The sequence below is a fragment of the Eurosta solidaginis genome, chromosome X (genome assembly GCF_040869045.1).
Source record: "Eurosta solidaginis isolate ZX-2024a chromosome X, ASM4086904v1, whole genome shotgun sequence".
NCBI lineage: Eukaryota > Metazoa > Arthropoda > Insecta > Diptera > Tephritidae > Eurosta > Eurosta solidaginis.
The window spans coordinates 98,992,201-99,015,320 of NC_090324.1; the positions used below are offsets into that span (position 1 = coordinate 98,992,201).

Below are 23,120 nucleotides of genomic sequence, written 5' to 3' on the forward strand. Positions count from 1 at the left end.
ATCCTTTACAAACAAATCCTTTACTGCGCTTCCCGTTCCGACCGATGTCCGACAGGGCGGGTGTGCGTTCTGCAAGTACAACGCTTCAGCTTCTGCACGCTTCATCCCGGGCGGTAGCATACCTGAAATCATACCGCATTTCCCGACCGAAGCCGCAAATTTAGCAAGAGGACGTGACCTTGCGAGACACATCAACCCTAGAGACCCCAGTAGTGAAGCTTTCCCTGTGCCCGATGCTTCTTAACTAACTGCTGGGGTGTTCCCGCCGTGTCCAGGATTCCGTACATAAATTTATAATTTGGGGCCCTTTTCCAAGTCGTACAAATTCACTTTATTTAACTCAATTATTTATAACAAACTTATCATAAAATTTCATTAAATCTCACTTCTTTACTTTATTTGGTACTTTGGTATCGGCAATCCCGTTGGGTTGCCTGCTGGCGTGCTTACTTACGTCGCGGTTAATCGGCTTAATGTATTTTCCATTTATTTTTATGGTTTTGTATTGGCTAACGGTCCACCAGGTCCCGTTAGCTCGTGGTTATTGGATGCCTTAGTGGCGTGCCTACGCTGGCGTTCGTCGCTGCGTTGGCTGTTGTGCTAAGTATTGAGGATGCTCGACGCTTTGACGCTGGCGTCGCGATTAGAGTTTAGTCACTGGGGACGCTTAAAATGATATACGGCCACTTGAGGCGCTCGTTGGCGATGCGTGACGCTGGCGTCGCGGTTGATATTTAGTCACTGAGGACGCGCAATGAAAATGGGTATGCGGCCACTGAGGACGCTCGTTGACGACGATCTGTTGCCGCCGGCGCCGGTGTTGTGCTAGCTGTCGCGATTGGTATTTCGTCACTGAGAACGCTCGATGATAATGGGTATGCGGTCACTGAGGACGTTCGATGATAACGCTCTGTCGCTGCTGACGCTGGCGTCGCGGTTAGTAGGTAGGTACGGAGGACGCTTGAAAATAAAAGATATGCAGTCGCCGAAGAAGTTCGTTGAAGACGAATATACGGTTACTGGGGCGCTCGTTGACGGCGCGGTGACACTGGCGTCGCAGTTCCGTAGCGCCTTACGGATCGCCTCACGGTCGACGGCGATGAATCGGCGGAGCGCAGCCTTAAGCGTTAAATGAGCGGGGAAAACCCCACACTCACGCACAGCTCAGTCTGCGTCTACGTCGGGTGATGTCTCACACTCGTAAAACCCTTACTACGTATCTAAGGAACTGCAACCTCCCTGCGGGAGTTGGTAAGTTGTGGTCAACCGTCAAATACCTGTCTAATCCTACCAAACACAACGATAAAGTTTCTATAGCCTTCGGCGCGAGCGGCTTTTGCCAACAATTTATAATGCATTATTCTGTAGACAAAGCCAGACGTCGTGCAAACAGACGAGCCCATAAATATAAACACGACGTCCCAACAATTACCATCACCCCCACAGAGGTTGAAGCAGCCATCCAAGTCGATAGGCCCCGACGGTATAGCCATGCCAATGCTTAAACATCTTGGCGATGAGCGAATAAAATACCTAACACATGTTTTCAACCTGTCACTGGAATCCTTTGTCATTCCCGAAAAATGGAAAATGGCAAGGGTAATCCCGCTACTAAAGCCTGGCCAACCTGCCTGCGAAGGCGAGTCTTATCGACCGATATCACTCCTTTCCCCAGTAGCAAACACATTGGAATCTGTTTTGCTCCCTCATTTCACGGCAAATCTTCGCCTAGCCACGCACCAACATTGTTTCCGTAAAATGCACAGCACCACCACCGTGCTCAATGCCATTAACACTCAGATTAATTACGGGTTAAATCAGCAAAAACCCCATCATAGGACGGTGCTCGTGGCACTTGACCTGTGAAAAGCTTTTGGCACAGTCAACCACGTCACGCTACTCCAAGACATGAAAACTCACACCTTCCTGCTTGTCTAAAAGATGAACCGCTAATTACCTGAGTAGTGGGAAGACGTCGGCTCAATTTTTGAACGAAGTTTCTAAACCTAGAAAAACGTGGAAGGAACAGATGTCGCAAATATTGGACGCACCCGGCGATGGTGTCACACTACCGACTGTCAGTCACCCAAAGATATTAGGGGTAACGTTCGATAATACTCTAACCTTCAAGGTCCACGCCACCGAGATTGTTTCTAAGGTACAAATTCGCAAAAAAATTCTCAAGGCGCTTGCCGGCAGCACATGGGTAAAAGATAAAGAAACGTTGCTAACCACGTACAAAGCAATTGGCCGGCCGCTCATGAGCTACGTGTCTCCAGTCTGGTCGCCTGGTCTTAAAAATACACACGGAAAAAGGCTGCAGGCCTGCCAAAATGCTGCAATGAGAACTGCCACCGGATTCCTCCCGAACACCATCTACATAGTGAGGCCAAAGAGCTCAATATTAAGGAACACAATGAAATGCTGAACAAACAGTTCATGCTTAATTGTCACAAACCAGGACTTCCTAGCAAACAACTGCTTGATTTAGCATCGTCTCCACGGGGATTAAGGGAACATCTCCTAAAGCACTATGACGAGATCCGGCACCTTCCAACACTGCCATTTGATCCAGGCTAGCATAAACAGGCCCATAGCCAAATCCACACAGAATCGGTAAACGCCTTTGTCAAGACGCGACCGGTGAACCCAGTTCTTAACATGCAACATCCCACCCTTGCAGAAGAAGAAAGCATACTTCCAAGGGAAACACAAGTCACCCTGGCCCAACTTCGTTCTGGATACTGTAACAGGTTAAACTCCTTCTTGTCCAGAATCAACCCCGACATACGTAATCCTGCATGCGTTGTGTCCCCACATGACACCAACCATCTTTTCAATTGCAATGTGGAGCCTACGCCTCTAATACCCATCTCCCTATGGTCCGCCCCTGTTGAAACAGCCAGTTTCTTTGGACTCCCGTTAGAGGAATTTGATGATAATTTGTGGGTGGTCACGCCCATTGAATGGGGCGAAGCACTGTTAATACAACAGCAACGTCTGGTTGTTTTTCTAAACCCCCCAATATTGTTAAGTGGTTGTCTGTGTCATCTGAAAAACAGTTATAAGTGCATATGAAATTCATGAAATTTATATATGTATACATATTACCCGTGCAGAAAGTGCCCAACTGGAGCTACCCTGGTCAATTTATCCTTATGCGATAGTTCACTCTTGATTAACCCCTTTCTTTTCAAGTCGCGAACTAAGTATATTATAATGTGATACTAACTTTTCTGATGGTCCTATTTTTATACCGTTCTTATTTTCGTATGGAATGTAATATACTCATGGATTTTCATTGGAAAAAACTGTAGCAATTTCGGCTGAATATTGCTTTAGTATTTCAGGTGAAAGAGCTTATAAATAACTAGCAGACCCGGCAGACGTTCTTCTGCCCTAAAGTTGGTCTATCTGCATACATTTTAATAAGCATTTTCCGTCAAACTCTGTTCTACACTTTCTCCTAAACTTTGTATTCACTCCTCCCTCCTCATTTTTCGCTTCATCTATCTCCATCTTCGTCTCATCCTATCTCTTTCTCAGTCTCCTTCTCCTTCTCTCTTTTCTCTTCTCTCAAGTTTTTCTCATTCTTCTCCATCTCTTATTGCCAGTGCCAGAGTGTGGTATGTATTTTGTTCCAGGTCCATTCCGAGTCTCAGTCCCAGTCCCACTTCGAGTCTCAGTCTCAGTCTCAGTCCCAGTCCTAGTCCTAATCCCAGTCCCAATCCGTCTCTGGTCTACTTCCCGGAAAAAAGCATCGTAAATACTAATATAGGAAAATTTATATACCAAATTTCAGGCTAATCGAATAGGACGCATGTAAATAGGTATGAGGGTATTATTAATTCATGTCTTTATTTCGGCTTCGCATGCATATTTATCAGTTTTGCCAGGTTGATGCGGCTAAATCGAATATCACAAAGAAAATTACTTTAAAGCTCTAAGCAACAGCTTTCATTTGATATCCATAACCCACACACATTCTTGGGGTATCCGGGTCCATGTTTTGGCCTATATAACGAGACCCTAGTCACATCTGTGTAAAACTTACTCTGTACTAAAGCATACATCAACAGCTTCAATTCGATATCCATAATGAAAAAAAAACATTCTAGGTGTATCCGGGTCCACGTTTTGGGCTATATATCGAAACTCTAGCCTCCCAGTTGTATGAAAATTAGCCTGTACTATAGCACTCATAAACAGCTTTCATCTGATATCCATATTGTATAAACACATTCTAGGGGTACCCGTGTCCACGTTTTGGGCTATATTTTGAGACCCTAGCCTCCCAGCGGTATGAAAAACAGATGTTGGCCGATTCTCAGACATTGTGACACAAGAATTTTATATATAAGATAAAATAAAATCAATCATTAAACGCTCAACATAGTGAAAGAAATTTCCCCACTCTATCCAAAATTTCGGTGATTTATCCAACTGAACCGCGTTAAATGCTTTGTCTTTTTCACGCAGGCGCGGATCTACGGTGGAGAAATAGGGGGCATTCCGCCTCCCCCCTAGGGTTCCCTGCCTTCCAAAGCTGCGTAAAAAACTGGATAATGCACAAGTAAAAAAGTGGCTAAAAAAATGGGTAATTTTGTATAGGCAGTGTGCGGATTTTATCCACTTTTCCCTTGAACGAGTCGTGTACGTGTGATCGCGCATTGTTCTCACACTTATATTAAAGTGCCATAAAGAACAACTGAGTATAAAAATGCATAGTTGCTCCTCTCTAACTGAAAATTTCCCATAACACAGGGTTGTATTTTTGTAGGGATGCTATATCGGAAAAATTTTTTGTGTCTAAAAAATACTAAAAATATTTACCAAAATACCCAAAAAATACCTAAAAAAAACTGCAAAATACCCAAAAAATCTCCGAACTTTTTTTTTTTCATTTTTAATGAGAACGTTTAATTAATAATATAAAAATTCATTTACATTTGTTCTAAATGCTGTTTTATCATAAAAAGTTAAGAACACATCTGTTAAAAGGACTTTTTACATTAAATTTGACTTTATCGCACACAAATTTTAAGATAAAACGGTTTGAAGATATTTAATGGCATAAATAATAATTATTTGTAGTCACAATTTTTTTAGGTATTTAATAAACTATAATATTTTGTATATACATTAAAAAAGAAATACAAATAACATTGAAATAAAATAATTTTGAATAACAGCGTAATATTCGGATTTTTACATTAAAATGACATTTGTTTATTTATAAAAGTAATTAATTCGATAATTGATAAAATATCAAAGCTGGTTAGGTCGAGCTTTTCCATTAAAAACCAATCAAGCCATAAGTTAAATTTTTCAAATCAATTAAAACTAAGGATTATTGTGATAAGTATCTTTTTAATTCTATTATTTAATAAAGGAACTATTAGCTTTTTGATCACTCGATTTAATAAATTTTGATATTTATCAAAGAGCCAGTCAATTATTTTTAACAAAAAAGCACAATGAATGAAAAATACTTGTATAATTTTACAAACAAGTTTCTTACTACAGAGGTGTTTTTCTAAAATATACAAAATTTTGGAAAACACTTTTTGATTCGATTGACAGTACTATCAAAACTACAATAATTTAATTATATTTCTTTTGGTATATGCTTAAACTGGAAACTCGTTTGCAAAGAGTAAAAAACATACACTTTTCTTACAACTTTACAAAATTTTACCAAGGTTTCTCTAGCTATATACATGAATCTGTTATTTTCTAAAAATTAAAAAAAAGGGATATAGATGTAAACGATAGTAAAACCGAAAGAAAATTAATCAAATTACTTTTATTTTGATATATATTAGCATTTATTACTCGTTTACAATGAGTGAAAATTATTCACTTTCGTTACAACTTTATAAAATTTCTCAACATTTTTACTAGTTACATATATGTGTCTCTAAATTTGAAAAAATTTCAGAAATCGTTTATCAATTTTAATGATAGAAGTATTGAAAGAAAAGTAATCAAATTACCTTTCTTTTGATATATACTAGCATTTGTTACTGGTTTACAATGAGTGAAAAATATTCACTTTCGTTACAACTTTATAAAATTTCTCAACATTTTTATTTGTGTCTAAATTTAAAAAAAGTTTCAGAAATCGTTTATCAGTATTAACGATAGTAGTACCGAAAGAAAAGTAATCACATTACATCTCTTTTGATACATACTAGCATTTATTACTCGTTTACAATGAGTGAAAAATTTTCACTTTCGTTACAACTTTATAAAATTTCTCAACATTTTATAAGCTTTTGTTTAGTTTCACTTCTGTTGTATGTAATGAAATCTTGCAAGTTAAATTTGATACACTTCCCGGTGTCCGATTGAGCTGAAATTTTGCACACATGTATAACTCCGATGACAATGCCATATTACTTTGCGAGAATTCGATAAATTAATCGATAACACAGATATCGGTGAAGATTTGTGTTTACTTTGGCATAACAGCCTAAGTCAAATATTTTAAAAATTATAAGATGGTACATTCAAAGACTTTAAAAATTATAAGATAGTACATTGTAGACTTGTAAAACTTTGTGGAATTTGTAGGACGGCTGCGCGAGTAATTCCCCATACTTTTTGCTATGCTGTCCGCCTCAACACAGCTGATATTTTAAGGCTGTTTAACTCTGTAATATTTGTTGTAATTTATTTTGCTTTTGGAAAATTGACCTATTTAAAATTTTATATTTTCTCATTATTAAATTATCTTTTCTCATTATCAATTCATATTTATCATTATCAATTTATGTATTCTCAATATGAATTAACATTTTTCACTATCAATTTATATTTTCTCAATAAGAAGATACGCTTCTCATTATCATATTTTATTTTCTCATTATAAAGTTGGATTTCCCATTATCGGTTTGCGTTTTCTCAATATAAACTTATATTTCTCAATACGAAATTATATATTGTCATTATAAACTGGAAAAGGTGTAGTACGTAAACGAACTGTCAAATTTTGTATGAAAAATCATTTAAACAATTTGTATAAATTTTTGCGCACATTTCATGGTGTAAACGCGATAAACTCAAAGGAATGCAACCTTGCAAACATAACAGCCGTCATCTTCATGTGTAAAAATTCTCTGATACAACGAACGCTAACGCGGTTAGGCTGTTATCGCTAAGTGTTGCATACTTTTCTGCGCACTTGATTTTGTTTTACAGATTTTGGCGACGGAATTTTAGCTAAGCGAAAGTTGGAATTTTATTTTAAAACAGATTTAACCCACAGAGCAGAGATCTGCAATCAGTAGTTGTAAACTGAACGCGACATAGGCAAAGCCACAATAAAATATGATTTAAAAAAAAAAATTTAATTAAAAAAAAATAAAAAATTAAAAAATTAAAAATCAATTCAATAAAATTGTCTGTCTGAATCTTCCATTTTTTAGAGCTCGGATTAAAGTAAACACAATAGTGCTGAGATGAATATTTTCATTGCTGAATTAAAATTAAAAGCCAAAATTAGTTATTGGTTCAACACAGTTTTCAAAAATATGATCTTTCCTTTTTTATAGTTAAATTTTTTTTTACAAATTTTTCGGATTTCAGTAGTTATAGTCATGCTAAAATCCGTTAACTAGTTTTGAAAATATTTCAATTTTAAAAAACGATGGTTTGAACTTTTGACGTGAAATTACCCCTAAAGCTATTATTTGCACAAAAAAAAAATACCGTTGGAATCATTGGTAAATTCTCTTGAAAGCCCAATTTTGCTCTTTTCTTTATGACAAATGTATGTATTAGTTATGCACTTGTTCCAACAAAATTAAAGTTGTCAGCTTTTCCTTTTTAAAAAGATTAAGTAATAAAGCATTTTTAATTAGTATGTTACGATCACTAAATGTCTTTTAATTACATACGAACATATCTTTTAATAATATATATGTATTTGACTAGCCTTTACCCGCAGCTCCGTCCGCAAAGAGAAAATTAAACATATGGGCTATTCACGTTAGCCTGGTTATAAGGTTATCTGTTTAAACAAAATTTTTCTCTGTCTAATATATTTTATTTTTGTAATAGAGTAAAAACATAACTAAATGAGCTGATAACCTGATAGGGTCCCTAAATGTTCGAAAGCCACGGAATGACCTCGACGAGATTTCAAATAAGGTGAAGTTAATTATAAAGCATGTGCGTTGAAGCGTATGAAGAGTTACAAACAAACATACAGGTAAAGCTAATAAAAGCATGTTAATAAACACAATTGAAAGAGGGCGGATGGCGGGAGGAGACGGAGGGTGCCACTGCTCACTTTGTAAGCCCTCGACTTATTTGACCCTTTGAGTTTGTAATATTGGTGAAGGTCAGTATACGTAAAGTTGTAATATGTAAAAATAAACATAAACAGCTTCCATTTGATACGCATATTGTATAAACACATCCCTGAAATACATGATATCAAAACCCTAGCCAGAACGGGATAAAAGATACCCAAGGGGTTCATACATTCTTGAGTTATAAATAGTGTAACTAACACCACTTTCTTTTATATATATAGATTAAGATTAAGATGACACCATACAATCTTCCTGAATTTTGTCAGGGGCCTGGCACTGAACTCGTTTTGATATACACTAATATGCATATATGTCCAAGCGCAGGTACATATATATTTTATGATAACATCATAAAATCTTCCAAAACTTTGTCAGGGACTTAGCACTGAACTGGTGTTGATGTACACTATTATGCATATATGTACAAGCGCATGCACATTAACCTGTGTCGATTTGTATGGACGAAAGTTAACCGATATCGCGCCATCGATTTTTCGATAGGATTTGGGCTCAGGAAAAAAAGTTCCACTACGCATACCCAAAAAAATAATTTTCGAGCCTGCAAAAAAAAAAATGACGAAAGGGTAAATTTTTCGACCAAAACACTCCCCAAAACCCAAAAAATATTTTTTCTTCAAAAAACTGTTGTAAAAACGTTGGAACGTTTTTCAGGGGCCTAGCATTGAACTAGTTTTGATGTACACTATTATGCAAAAATATATGTACAAGCGCATTTTCATTTGTTTATTATGGTGACACCATACAATCCTTCTGACCTTTGTCAGAGACATAACACTTTACTTATTTTGGTATTCATCATAATATATAGATGCATCAGCGCAGTTGCATCTCTATGTTATGATGGACACCATAATATATTAATTTAAGATAATATACAAATTTTTTTGGAATACTTACTAGATGTCTGGCAGCGATGAGGACGATGAATGCGGCAGTTCTTGTGCAAAATGGTCCTCTACAGCATTCCTTCCACTTTTGTTTTTTAAAAAGCACTTTTTTCACTTTTTTGTTTTTTTTTTATACAATTAAGACACAAATAATTTATAATTTTAGGCAAAATTGCAAAAATTACGCATGAATTTTTGAAATTGTCAAATATTTTTTCTTTTTTATTTCCCTTCTTTTGGGATATATGTAAGCAAGGCACTCATGTTGTTTCATTCGCACTCATTCTATTTATGGGAAATTTTTTCCACCCTGAAAAATGTCCCAAAAACTCAAATTTTTTGACACCGAAATGTTTGATGGTGTTAGCATTTCAGGGGAAAGTGGGTAAAAGTTTGTAGTCATGGTTGGCAGGGAAGTGATACGAATACACATATATATTCACGCTCGCATAATAAGTTAAAATTTAATGTTTTACTTACCTTTTATTACGGGTTCCAAATGATTCATGCCGCATTCATCCAGATCATTCCACATAATTTATACCAATTTTTAGTAATTAACGCAACCACAATAAATATTAAATGCATTGAAATCACGTTTGCCACTTTTAGGCAGTAGCGACGATTTTGGTACTTTGGTTTTTCACTGAGGTAAAAATTCACAACATTGGCCACACTTTCATTAACCCACACATAATTTTCAATTTACTTCAATGAAATGCTTACCACTACAATTGATCAGTCAATAAAATAGAGCAGCACAATGACATTTCACTAGGAAATAATTAAGGCGAGGCATTAAAAAGAAAAGTGTTGGATCTTAGGGCAAATATATTACACGGACTTATAAAGTATAGTTTTAGTGGCTGGATATTTCGATCGGTTATCACACACTTTCCGTGATAGTTTTCTTTCGCTAGTCGAGATAAAATAATTTATTTGAAATGCACGTGTGCCTCTAAGAAATTTGGCAGAGCTTGCCACTGATGGAGCCATTAGATGGCCGTCGAGTTAAATGAATTGAAAACTACGTAAAATACCTAATGAAACTTATTTGTTTTATATTAATTGTACTCACTTAACTTATGTCCAAATATACCGAGAGCTAGTGCAAGAATATATCAACGTGGCACACAAAAAGTAGCACTTACAAAGTTTTTTACAAAGAAATTTTATGTAACATTGAAAGCGTTACTTCTCGTTTGACACGTCGATATTGAAATCTTTCTCACACACCTCAAAGTAGCTCAATGAATTCAAGTAATTACAGGACTATTGTGGTGCTAAGTCACCCAAGATACTTGAAAGCTAGGTAGCTTGGCTTGCTTATAATAATTGTTAATAATTTCATACAAGAACAAAGCCAGGAGAAAGGCGATAAGCAACTCATACCCAAATAAATTGGACTATTTGTGGTCCAAAAGTCTTAAAGTAGCAACCGTACTCCGCTATTTTTATTCCGCTTAACTGTGCGTGCAGTACATGCCACTGGTTGTGTACTTACGATCATCCAATCGACAGGTTGGCTTTAACATCAGATATCTGATAAAATATTTTTCACACTAAATTCACTCAACGTATTGATTCGACTGATTGAGAGTATTCTGATACTTCGCACTCTTGTTTAAGAATACAATGTTTAGTCTTAATACTTCTTTGAAGTGTAAAAAAAATTTAACCTATCACTTACCACTGACGTGTTCGGAATGCGACCATGGGATAGAAGTAGACGTGACGCAAATTTTACTATACGGCATATTGAATTTTGTTATACTCAGCTGAACAGAGCTCACAGAGTATATTAACTTTGTTCGCATAAAGGTAATCTGTAACGGCATAAACTAATCGAGATAGATATAGACTTCTATATATCAAAATGAGCTGGGCGAAAAAAGAAATTCATTTAGCCATGTCAGTCCGTCCGTCCGTAATCACGATAACTTGAGTAAATTTTGAGGTATCTTAATGAAATTTGGTATGTAGGTTCCTGGCCGCTCATCCCAGATCGCTATTTAAAATGAATGAAAGCGGACAACAACCACGCCCCCTTTTTCGATATCGAAAATTTCGAAAAACCGAAAAAGTGCGATAATTCATTACCAAAGACGGATAAAGCGATGAAACTTGGTAGGTGCAGTCGTTCGAGATATCATGATGAAATTTGGGAGGCACGTTACTGCTATTACTATATGTGTGCTAAATAAAAATTACCAAAATCGGATGACGAACACGCCCAACAAATGTTTAAGTCAAATTTTAACAAAAAATTTAATATCTTTACAGTATATAAGTAAATTATGTCAACATTCAACTCCAGTAATCATATGGTCCAACAAAATACAAAAATAAAAGAAAATTTCAAAATGGGCGTGGCTCCGCCCTTTTCATTTCTTTCGTCTAGAATACTTTCAATGCCATAAGTCGAACAAAAATTTACCAATCCTTGTGAAATTTGGTAGGAACATAGATTCTATAACGATAACTTTTTTCTGTGAAAATGGGCGATATCGGTTGAAGCCACGCTCAGTTTTTATACACAGTCGACCTTCTGTCCTTCCGCTCGGCCTTTAACACGATAACTTGAGCAACAATCGATATATCTTTACTAAACTTAGTTCACGCACTTATCTTAACTCAATTTATCTTGGTATAAAAAATGGCCGAAATCCGACTATGACCACGCCCACTTTTCCGATATCGAAAATTACGAAAAATGAAAAAAATCCATAATTCTATACCAAATATGAAAAAAGAGATGAAACATGGTAATTGGATTCGTTTGTTGACGCAAAATATAACTTAAGAAAAAACTTTGTGAAATGGGTGTGACACCTACCATATTAAGTAGAAGAAAATGAAAAAGTTCTGCAGGGCGAAATCAAAAGCCCTTGGAAGCTTGGCCGGAATACTGTTCGTGGTATTACATATATAAATAAATTAGCGGTACCCGACAGATGATGTTCCGGGTCACCCTGGTCCACATTTTCATCGATATCTCGAAAACGCCTTCACATATACAACTAGGGGCCACTCCCTTTTAAAACCCTCATTAATACCGTTAATTTGATACCCATATCGTACAAACGCATTCTAGTCACCCCTGGTCCACCTTTATGGCGATATCTCGAAAAGGCGTCCACCTATAGAACTAAGGCCCACTCCCTTTTAAAATACCCATTAACATCTTTCATTTGATACTCATATCGTACAAACACATTCTAGAGTCACCCCTGGTCCGCCTTTATGGCGATATCTCGAAAAGGCGACCATCTATAGAGCTAAGGCCCACTCCCTTTTAAAATACTCATTAACACCTTTAATTTGATACCCATATCGTACAAACACATTCTAGAGTGACCTCTGGTCCACCCTTATGGCGACATCCCGAAATGGCGTCCACCTATATAACTATGGCCCACTCTCTTTTAAAATACGCTTTAATACCTTCCATTTGAAACCCATGTCATACAAACACATTCCAGGAATACCCTAGGTTCATTTTGCTAAATGGTGATTTTCCCTTATTTTGTCTCCAAAGCTCTCAGCTGAGTATGTAATGTTCGGTTACACCCGAACTTAGCCTTCTTTTCACTGAGTTTGAATAATAAAACTTAATGTACGTATCTAAAATCTAAAGAAACTTTTGTAATTTTTGTTCGACGCATCGGATTATTCGCATAAGCTAACCAAAATATCAATACCATAATTCATACCTTCTAATACACATATCAAATATTATTGTGTTCATAATGATTTGCGGTTTATTTTTCTTGAAACCTAAAATAATACTTTATTGAAACTCTGCAACCCAGATTATACTAAGTTTTAAAGACGATTTTTTAAAAAGTAAACAAAACTTAGTGGAATTTAGTGGTCCGACAATGAAAAGTATTAGAATATATCTAATTTTAATATTAGTGTATTAAAAACACTGGTTTACAGCCAAAATGCACCAGAGACGCCATTATGAAAGTCTTATGTAAAATCACCCCCTGATTTCGAAAATCAAGTTTATTTTAATTCTATGGTAACGTTTTTGGGATATTTACCAATAACCGTTTTTTTTTCAAAAAAAAAAAAAAAAATTAATTGGGTCCACTTAATCATATATATTTCAAGAACGAATTGAGCAGTTCCAAAAGGGTTTGAAGATTTTAAAGGGTTGCTAGGTCCTGCAGATTCAAAGATATCGAACAATCGTTAGGGATTTTTTCAATTTTTTTGTAATCATATAAAAAAATTTGTACTTTGCGAGGAATGATCTCGAAAACTTTTTATTTTTTTGCAAATTTTTTTCTCCCTATTGCAAAAAAAATAACCATTCATTCAACAAAATCGATGAATTAGTACAAAAGTTATAAGCATTCAAATAAATATTTCCATATAGTAAAACTTAAGTACCCTACAATAAGAGCATATTTACATATGATTCTGTCTTAACTCTATTATCTTATTTTATAATTGAAAAAGTTATGTGCCTTGTTTTGACGCTAATTTAGATTAGGACCGTTTTCTCTTATGAGAAACCAACAGTAGTCACCCATCATAGCGACATCCCAGAATCCTTGATACCGACTTTCAATTATTTTCGTTTTTTGGTGAAACCTTTCGCCATGCATGTCACTTTCGTCGCCAAGATTTTGGTGGAAAAAATTTAAATGGCAGTGTAGAAAATGAATTCTTAAAGAAATATATACTCCTGAAAGAAAATAAAAAAATATATTAGATAAATACATAAGTGACACATTAGTATATAATTTTCTTAGGCTGGATTTATCTTTCAATTCAGAACAAATTTTTTGTTTACATTTTTCTCGTTCTTGTTTGTTCGGAACTGGACGATGAATTCAGATTTAGGGCTATATATTCTCATGTAAATTTAACAATTTTCACACAAATTTTTTGTTTATCGGGCAGATAGGTAAAGTTAACTGCGAAAACGGTTTTAAATATGTTTTTTATTTACCCATTTCCGCATAGTTTTCATTAAGTCGTTCACTATAATCTCGTAGTTAGGACTTTTGTGTTTGCCAAAAAAAGAAGTAACGACCTTTTCAAAAGAATTCCAACGACTTTAAGATCGGCACATATTTTCCAATCATTTTCTTGGTATTTGATTAATTTGAGCAATTTTTACATTATCTCATATGTTTCCTTCGTTTTTACTGCATGCGCGATCGGGATAGATGGCTTTTGGTTGCCAATATGCAATAACACGGCCCTTAAACTTAATTTATTGCCGTCTATGAACAATCGCCACTCTTTTGAATCATATGGTTCACCAAACTATTTGAATAGACCAGCATTGTCTTTGCAGTAACACTGCCCTCCTTCGTATAGTACTTGGAAAAGTGTACGTGACGAGTTCTATAATATGTTACCTTAACATCGGATGAAACAAATTTAAATTGTTGCATACGAGAGGCGTGTAGTTCGGCCTTTTCCTTTGACAATTCCAAATCCCTTATCCAATCATTGAGTCGTGCTTGTGACAAAGAGTTTCTTTCGTTTTCCCTTTGAAATCCAGTACAACATGATGCCGCGTGACAATGAAAGTGGAGCCGGAACTAAAGTTAAACTTGGTTCTGGCAATGTAGCTTCCGCTGAATTTAGTTCTGGTAATGACACTGTAGACACGCTCGCATAGGTTACTTTTCTTAACTTTCCAAACCCAAGTACTTTTGTAGTACAAATATAGCAGTCCGTTGAATGGCAAGTTGTTTCCCTCCACTTCATTGGTGTAATAAATTTCATAAGTCGCCTTAAAAGATAGTTTCAGAAATTAGTCAGCTATGCATTAAAAGGGACAAGTTCCAAATTTTTGCAACGCACCTTTTTGTTCCGGTTTCCGAAAAAATTAATTCGACTCGACTTGTGGTGCACACAGTATTCGGTGTCCATGGTTTTTCATTGTTTTTAGGCTCAATTCCAAAATACTTATAGTATGTAACTTTCAAAGGATTTGAAAACACACGTCGCATCCTCTTAACGATAATTTGACCGCAGATGAAACAAAACATATCTGGATCATTTGTACACCCAAACTCTCGCGCCCTTTTATTCATATTATATTTTTAAGTAAATGACGGGTTATAAACTGCAATTATAAACTGAACAGTATCCGGCGAGCCTTGCAGACATTATGAAGGAACAAGGCGCATGTACTATTATTTATACTTTGATGAAGTAAAAATTCAAACCTACCGAGACAAAAAGGTTCCCTAGTTCTACAAAGAAAACACTACCTGCCTTAAAAATATGCTCTTGCTTGAAATGTACCTGGGTTTGAGAAAATGACACTAACAGTTTTTTGTATCTAATAACCCTTCGAAAAGCTACATGCTAACTAACTGATATACGAATAATAACACATATGTATTGGTTGGCACAAATCCCCAACTGAACCCTCCAAGAGGGTGCCGACTGGTAATGGACACTACAGTATTGAGCCTGTGCGATGTCAGAACGGTGTCCAGCTAAGATCAGGGAATCAGGGCTGTGTGCCTGACTCATCAATGTTTTTACTTTTTCTCTGTCTTTTATTTCTTTCCTATTTCCCTTCCCTCTCGGGGCTGGATCAAGGAGTTATGCGTTTCCGTGCCGAGGATCAGCCAGGCTGGGGGCCCCTAAATAGCCCAGTCGCGAACGGAGCCCTCCTGGTACAAGGTCGCACAAGGTTGTGTGAGGACCTTATACGGGTATTGCGGATCTCTGCCCGGGTGGACGTTCCTTTCTCCGCCACTCGTGGGAACATGTATCTAAACCAAAAAAAGCAACAAAAAAAAACCTACCAAAACAAACAGAGACCGGCGCTCTTCAAAATCCGGGAGGGCGTTTTCCCACCACAACGGTGACCAGTGCGATGCAGGGTCATTCAAACCGCCAGACGGTGGCAAAAAAGGGGATGGATCAGGACCAGGGGCGATGCCGGGTCAGAATCCTCTTCCCAACAAAATTTGCGGCAGTGAGGCGGGGCTAGGGGGTATAATCCGGGATACTCCTTGCACGAGCAGAGAAACAGTAGGTGTGCAGAATGTGCCTCGGGTGAAGCTTGAGCAGGCCCCGCCGGGCCCACGTCCGACACCCACGCCTTTCACGAAGCCAAATGAGCGGCCACACTCCAGTGAAGTTGGATACAAGCACAGGATAGCGGAAGCAAGGTCGACCGAAACTGAGAAGGAAACCCTGGACCTACTGCTGAATACACAATTTCCAGGTGCAACTAGGAACGAACCAGGGAATTCACAAAGCTCGACACAAGTAACGGTGCAACCTATACTGCACAACCTAATTACAAGGGATAAGATATCTTGGGCCAATCAATCATTTGAACCATTCAAAACTTCAGGGCTGGACGGAGTTAAACCTATACAACTGCAACAATCACTGGAATACAGCACTAACTGACTATACGCTAAAATAGGAGGTGTCGTGGCACTTAAACACATCCCACGTACATGGAAAGATCTAGAGTGGTATTTATTCCCAAGGCAGGCAAAGCGTGCCACGCGCAACCAAAAGACTTCAGACCCATCAGTCTATCTTCGTTTCAACTAAAGGTGTTAGAGAGGCTGATGGAAACATATATCGGGGAGGCAGTGAATAACCAACTCTCTGAAGCACAACACGCCTATATGAAGGGAAAATCTACGGAAACGGCATTACACAAAATTACATCGTGCATAGAGAGATCGTTCTTCTGCAAGGAATGCTGCCTGGCAGATTTCCTTGACAAAGAAGGAGCGTTCAACAACATCAAACCCGACTCGATCACTAAGGTGCTGACTGATCTGGGCATCGAATCTCAGCTGGTGGAGCTTGTGCACCAGTTGTTGCTATGCAGGGTAGTACAGGCAGACTTTGCAGGGGTATCGGTGAGCAGGTTCGTCAGTAGGGGAACTCCCCAAGGTGGAGTCCTATCCCCTCTGCTGTGGGTCTTGGCGGTGAATCAACAGCTAAGAGACATAGAGGAGGAGAGGAGCTGTAAAGTTATAGCATATACTGATGACCTTGCCTTGGTTATAAGTGGGAAGTTTCCACAAACTCTCTGCGATATGATGCAGGTGGAATTGACCCGGGTCGAAGCATGGGCCGCTGATAATGGTCTGGGCGTGAACCCAAATAAAACGGAACTGGTGCTCTTTACGAAGAAGTATAAGATACCACCTCTCTCAACTCCAGCGTTGGCAAACACAGTGCTTAAGTTAAGTGAGTCCATCAACTATCTAGGCCTCACACTTGATAAGAATTTAACTGGACACAAAACACCACGGAATGTATCCGTAAGGCCACGGTTGCCCTCTACACCTGTAAAGGGGCAATTGGACGGAAATGGGGCATCTCCCCTATGATAGTGCATTGGATATACACGGCTATAGTTAGGCCAATTTTGCTATACGGGGTGAGGGCATGGTGGTCCGCCCTGAATAAATCCACAATGGTTCTTGCTCTTCAAAAAGTGCAAAGATCTGCACTACTATGCATAAGCGGAGTCATCCGCACATCGCCAACGGAGGCTATGCATGTAATATTGAACATACTACCCATAGATATAGTAGGCATAAAATATGCAGCATGTGCAGCTATTAGACTCAGGAAGCTGACATGGTCTCACTGCAACCATACTGAAATTCTAGACAGGTTTTTCATACCAGAATGGACAGATTTCTGCAAACCACATACCAACTTTAACAAGGGATACGAGATATTAATCCCTAAGAGGGAACAGTGGATGAATGACACAGATTGGCCCACTGACAGCATTCAGATCTACACAGATGGATCCAAACTGGATAACAGGGTTGGAGGGGGTGTCTATTCGGAACGATTGGACATACAAAAATCGTTTCGCCTTCCTGATCACTGTAGCGTATTTCAGGCCGAACTTGTGGCCATACAGGACGCTGTGGACTGCCTTAGGCAGGTGGAAGAATCATGACAGATGCCACACGGCAAAACTAACATGGCCGGAATAGAATGAGAAGAGATCGCGAGAGCTTCTCACCCTTCGTAAGAAGGATCTTTCCTTAGATGTAGGTCTTCTCACTGGGCATGTATGTATTGGACCGCATGCGTAAAGGATTGGCGCTCCGTTTAATGACTATTGTAAAAGCTGCGGTAAAGAAGAAGAGCCTGAAACTGTTAGGCATCTAATCTGCGAATGTCCAGCGCTCGGCAGAAGAAGGACAACGTTTTATGGGCAAGATGTTTCTCGCAGATCTGTCCTATATAGCTGAGGTCAATACACGACGCTTAGTTAGCTTCACAAACTAAACGAAGTGGTTTGATTAGGAGAGTGTAGGAAAAAATCCGTGTGGTTTCACACTGGACCTATAAAGGCCTAGGTGCGGACGCCAGCCACTTAAATCTAACCTAACCTAATCTAACACATATGTACCAGTAGGGTACTTCAGTATTAAATGGATATATTTACTTGAATGCTTATAACTTTTGTATTCGTCCATCGATTTTGTTGAATGAAAGCTAATTTTTTTTGTAATAAAATAGAGCTTAGAGAGAAAAAAATCTGCAAAAAAATAATAAGTCGAGATCCTTCCTCGCAAAGTACAAATTTGTTTATATTTTTACAAAAAAAATTTTAAAAATCCGTAATGTTTGTTCGTTATCTTTGAATTTGCAGGGCCTAGCAAGAACTGTTGTATTCACAGCTTATAGAAAATTTTATTACCTTTTAAAAGCTTTAAACCGCTCTGAAATTGCTCAATTTGTTCTTGAGATATATACGATTAAGTGGACCCAATTTTTTGCTTTTTTTTGCTTTTTTTTTTTTTTGTTTGAAAACTCGGTAATTCGTAAATATCTCAAAAACGTTACCATAGAATTAAAAATAACATTGATTTTCGGAATCAGGGGGTGATTTTATATAGGAATTTCATAATGGCATCTCTGGTGCAAAAAAAAAATGGAATTTGTGATCCAGTGAAATTAAGGACTATAGAATTTTCTGTGCTACTCTTTAATTTTCAATACATGTACGCTCATAAATTTTTAGCATTTTACTGTAATGTTTATTATAATTTATTAGTTTATCGCAAATTTCTATTAAGTTTCATGATTTTTCTTTAATTTTTAATATATTATTGCTAACATTTCTCTCCGTGTATCTGTAGCACATTTAAGTGCTGCATAGTGATCTGAACACATTTTATATTAGCTGCTTTAGTCCCCATTGTCGATGCTGACGCCCTGCAGTAGTTAACCTCCGCCTTCCACTTCCTCAGAGTCCTCCTCATCTGGGGTTTTATCTCCTAAGAACACTTTCCCCATTGCCATGCGAAAGGCAAAAACAACCTTGTGGTTTGCTTTCGCCGCAAAAAGATCTGCTAGCTGGTCGTGGATGGTACCTCATCTTTTATGAGCTGCCAGTCCTCTGTGACTGGGATGCTTCTGCTTGAGCCTGTCGTTGATTTGTTGAACCCGTCGTAGATTATTGCTACAAACTCCGTGAGGAAATACAAGGATGCCTTGTCAGTGCATTTAATTATCCAGTACCCCCGAAGGGTAACAGAAGAGTAAAACTGGGTGGGGTCCTGCCGGGTTGTCGAAAACGCGACGTATCGCCAGCTTTGACAGCATGACCTCCACCTCAACAAGAGGCACGAATATCCGAAATGTCGGCGCAAATTTCAGCACAGATGTCACCGCAGATCTCTGCGCAACTGGAAGAGCAAAAAGGACGTATTTCCTCGAAGTTGGAGGCACAGGATACAAAAATTTTACAACTCGAGGACAAAATCGATGCCGAGATTGAAACATTGAGAGGTTGTATACAGGAGTTGCAATTAACCGCCCAGCAGTTTCAGCGAGTAATCCAAAGGTAAAAACACCATCCTTTGACGGTTCCAGGTGTTTAAGCTTCAGTTTGAGAAGACCGCAACAGTGAACAACTGGAATGCTGAAGATAAAGTTTCTGCCCTGTTCGTGGCATTGAAAGGATCTGCTGCTTAAATCCTACAGACTATTCCCGAGTGAGAGCGGAACAACTATGAAGCATTGATGAGCGCTCTAGAGAGGCGATAAGGAAGCGAACACAGGAAGCAGATATAGGTACCAAATAGAGTTGCAAAACCGCTCCCAAAAAGCTAATGAGGCTTTGCAGGAGTTTGCTTCGGATGTTGAAAGATTGGCTCATCTCGCAAATGCGGACGCACCCGTGGAATACACCGAGAGGGTTAAAATTCATAGCTCTATAAATGGAATACGGGATGTCGAAACGAAACAAGCTACATATGCGAATCCAAAACCAACATTTGCTGAAACGGTATCCCATGCACTGACTCAGGAAGCAGCGTCACTTTTGAGTAAGCCCACATACAAAGCACGCCGTGTGGAAGTAGAAAGACCAGACTGGGTGGACACAATATTGGAGGCACTGAAAGGATCGCAAAAGCTGAGTGACATTAATTAAATGCTTCAAATGCAGGAAGCTTGGTCACATTCCACGTCACTGCGGTCTTGACGCTAGTGGTTCCAACAACATGGGTGGTATTAAGTACAAAGCTGGGGGAGATTAGGAAGAGCGAGCCAGATGTAAAGATCTTCCACCAGCTATTCAATGTCCTATGATATCTGTATCACAAATCGGAGGAAAATCGAGCAGTCTTACCATCAGAGGAAATGTAGACGGCAAGGAGCGTGTACTGAATTTCATAGTCCGACCTGATTTGGTCAACAGGAGAGTATAGCCATTACCTGGAGCAAGATTGCATACGGGCACTGGCGAGTATAACCGGGTCCAGGGAGAAGTTGTGTGTGAAGTCTTAATTGGGAAGATCATGATTCTACATAAATTATTTGTGGCAGAGATCGTTGATGAAGTCATATTGGGAGTAGATTTCTTAGTTGACCATGGCATCAGGATCGATATGCAGAAAAGGATTATTCAATATCAGAATAAGGATGTACCACTTAACCACAGTTTTGAGAAAGGGTTCAGCAGTAAGCGAGTGCTGATGGAGGAGACTCGACAAAGACCACGAAAGTCAAGCACAGTAGGCCGGGCAAAGATTAGTGGAATGAATCGAACACACAAATCAATACCAATATAGCTGCAGGAAGAACACTGGCATTGGCAAACCGAAATAGACGCACTAAAACGAAGGAAAGAATTTTCCAGAAAGAATGAAAGGGTGGTTTCAAGCCATCGCGCACTACTGTTGGGAAACGTCAGAGCGATACTGATTATGCGAAGCCAATCTGTTAAGCTCAAACTCTTCAAAGAAGTCCAGTGGCGAAACAAAAGGGTGTGAGGCAACGAACTAGGATAATGTGTAGTAACAAGCAAAACAGGTACGATGAGAACAACAATTCGGCAGTATTCTTGGAGGAAGATTTGGCACTGTTATACAACCCTCACCGGCGGAAAGGTGTTCCATCCAAATTTTGGTGCAGTTGGGAAGGCCCGCACAAAAATGTGAAAGGGTCAGTAATACTATCTACCAGGGATGCACATTAACGTTAAGCTAATCGTTTATCAAAAAATTTCCACCGTTTCCGTTGAAACACTTCGAAATATTATCGATAAAGAAATTATCAAGATAAATTGTATCTCGTTTTTAACCGAAACGAAAAGCTTTCGTTAACGTTAAAAACGTTAACAAAAACGTGATAATTTATGTTTGAATTGTGCTAGCAATGCTATAGCCATGGTGAAGCCGTAAGGTGGTAATAGCGAGCGGACATACACACACAAACTCCATGTAATTTGTTTGTGTAATTCGTTGGTGGTAATGTCAAAAATACTCGGAGAAATGTTCGTACTGTTAAAATTCATGAGAAAAGTTGCAATCAGCTTGGCTAAAGCTTTCACCTTTAATGACTCCGCCATCAATTAGCTTTGCCAGCATAGTTTGAAATTAATAATCAACATAAACGATTTGATTTCGTTTTGATATGGCAGAAAACGAAACAAAATCATTTCGTTAATTTGACGTTCTTAACGTTAATAAACGAAACGAAATAACTTTGTTTAGTTTATTAACGTTAATTATCGTAACGAAATGATATCGGTTCGTTGGTTAAGCATGCCTGCTATCTACCGCATACAAACCATTGGGAAACCACGAAATAGAAGGGTGGTTCGTCTGGAGAGGCTAGCAGCGGATAGATCGAGAGACTAAGGTGGAGGACAGGCTAGCGAATGTTGACATCACTGGGCTGTTAGTAAATAATCTTAAAAAAAAAAAACAACATGAAGCATATACATGTCCATATTAAAGTTAGGAATACTTATGTAGAAGCCGACGAAGATATATCACACACAAACACACATGTAGTCATCAGCCGAATTAGTTGCTCACACATACACACGCAAATGGCAATAAACTACAAATATACACGTATATAGCTGGTAACTAACGAAGCATGACATTCAACTGTTCGCGAAAATACAAAAGAGCTTAGGAGAAATGGATCAACAAGGAAACGGAGAGTATAAAAGCAGCGCAAGCTGAGTAATAGCGAATTAGTTTTGATTTAAACACGCTATTGGTTGTAAAGTATAATTGTGAAGTACTACTCCCAAAGAAATCTAAATAAAGGCCAGTTTGCAATACTGAATATTGGAGTGATTTATTCAACAGTTTAGCGATTCGAACGTTAACAGAAGGTTTCAAATAAGCGGAATTTCCCTAAATTCGTTACAATATGTTAAGATTTAATATTTGAAAAATATAAAAAGGAGCTAGGTCAGATTATTTGGTTGGGTCTAAAACTTTGCCAGGTGATTGCAAAATATTTTTTTTTTTTTTTAATTGAAAAAATGTTTCTGAGACACGGTGAAATTTTAAAAAAATATTGTCAGAAAGACAGAGTGTTTAGATGGCAATTTTTACCTTTTTCGTAATTAATCCTGAATATAAATTTGATAATT

General features: G+C 38.0%; 1 protein-coding gene across 9 annotated transcripts in view; it reads left to right on the plus strand.

Moving 5' to 3' along the window:
* Window positions 1-23,120, plus strand: part of bt (projectin protein bent) — a 3,328,983-nt gene that overhangs the window by 1,342,453 nt on the left and 1,963,410 nt on the right. The gene's annotated exons all lie outside the window — the stretch shown is intronic.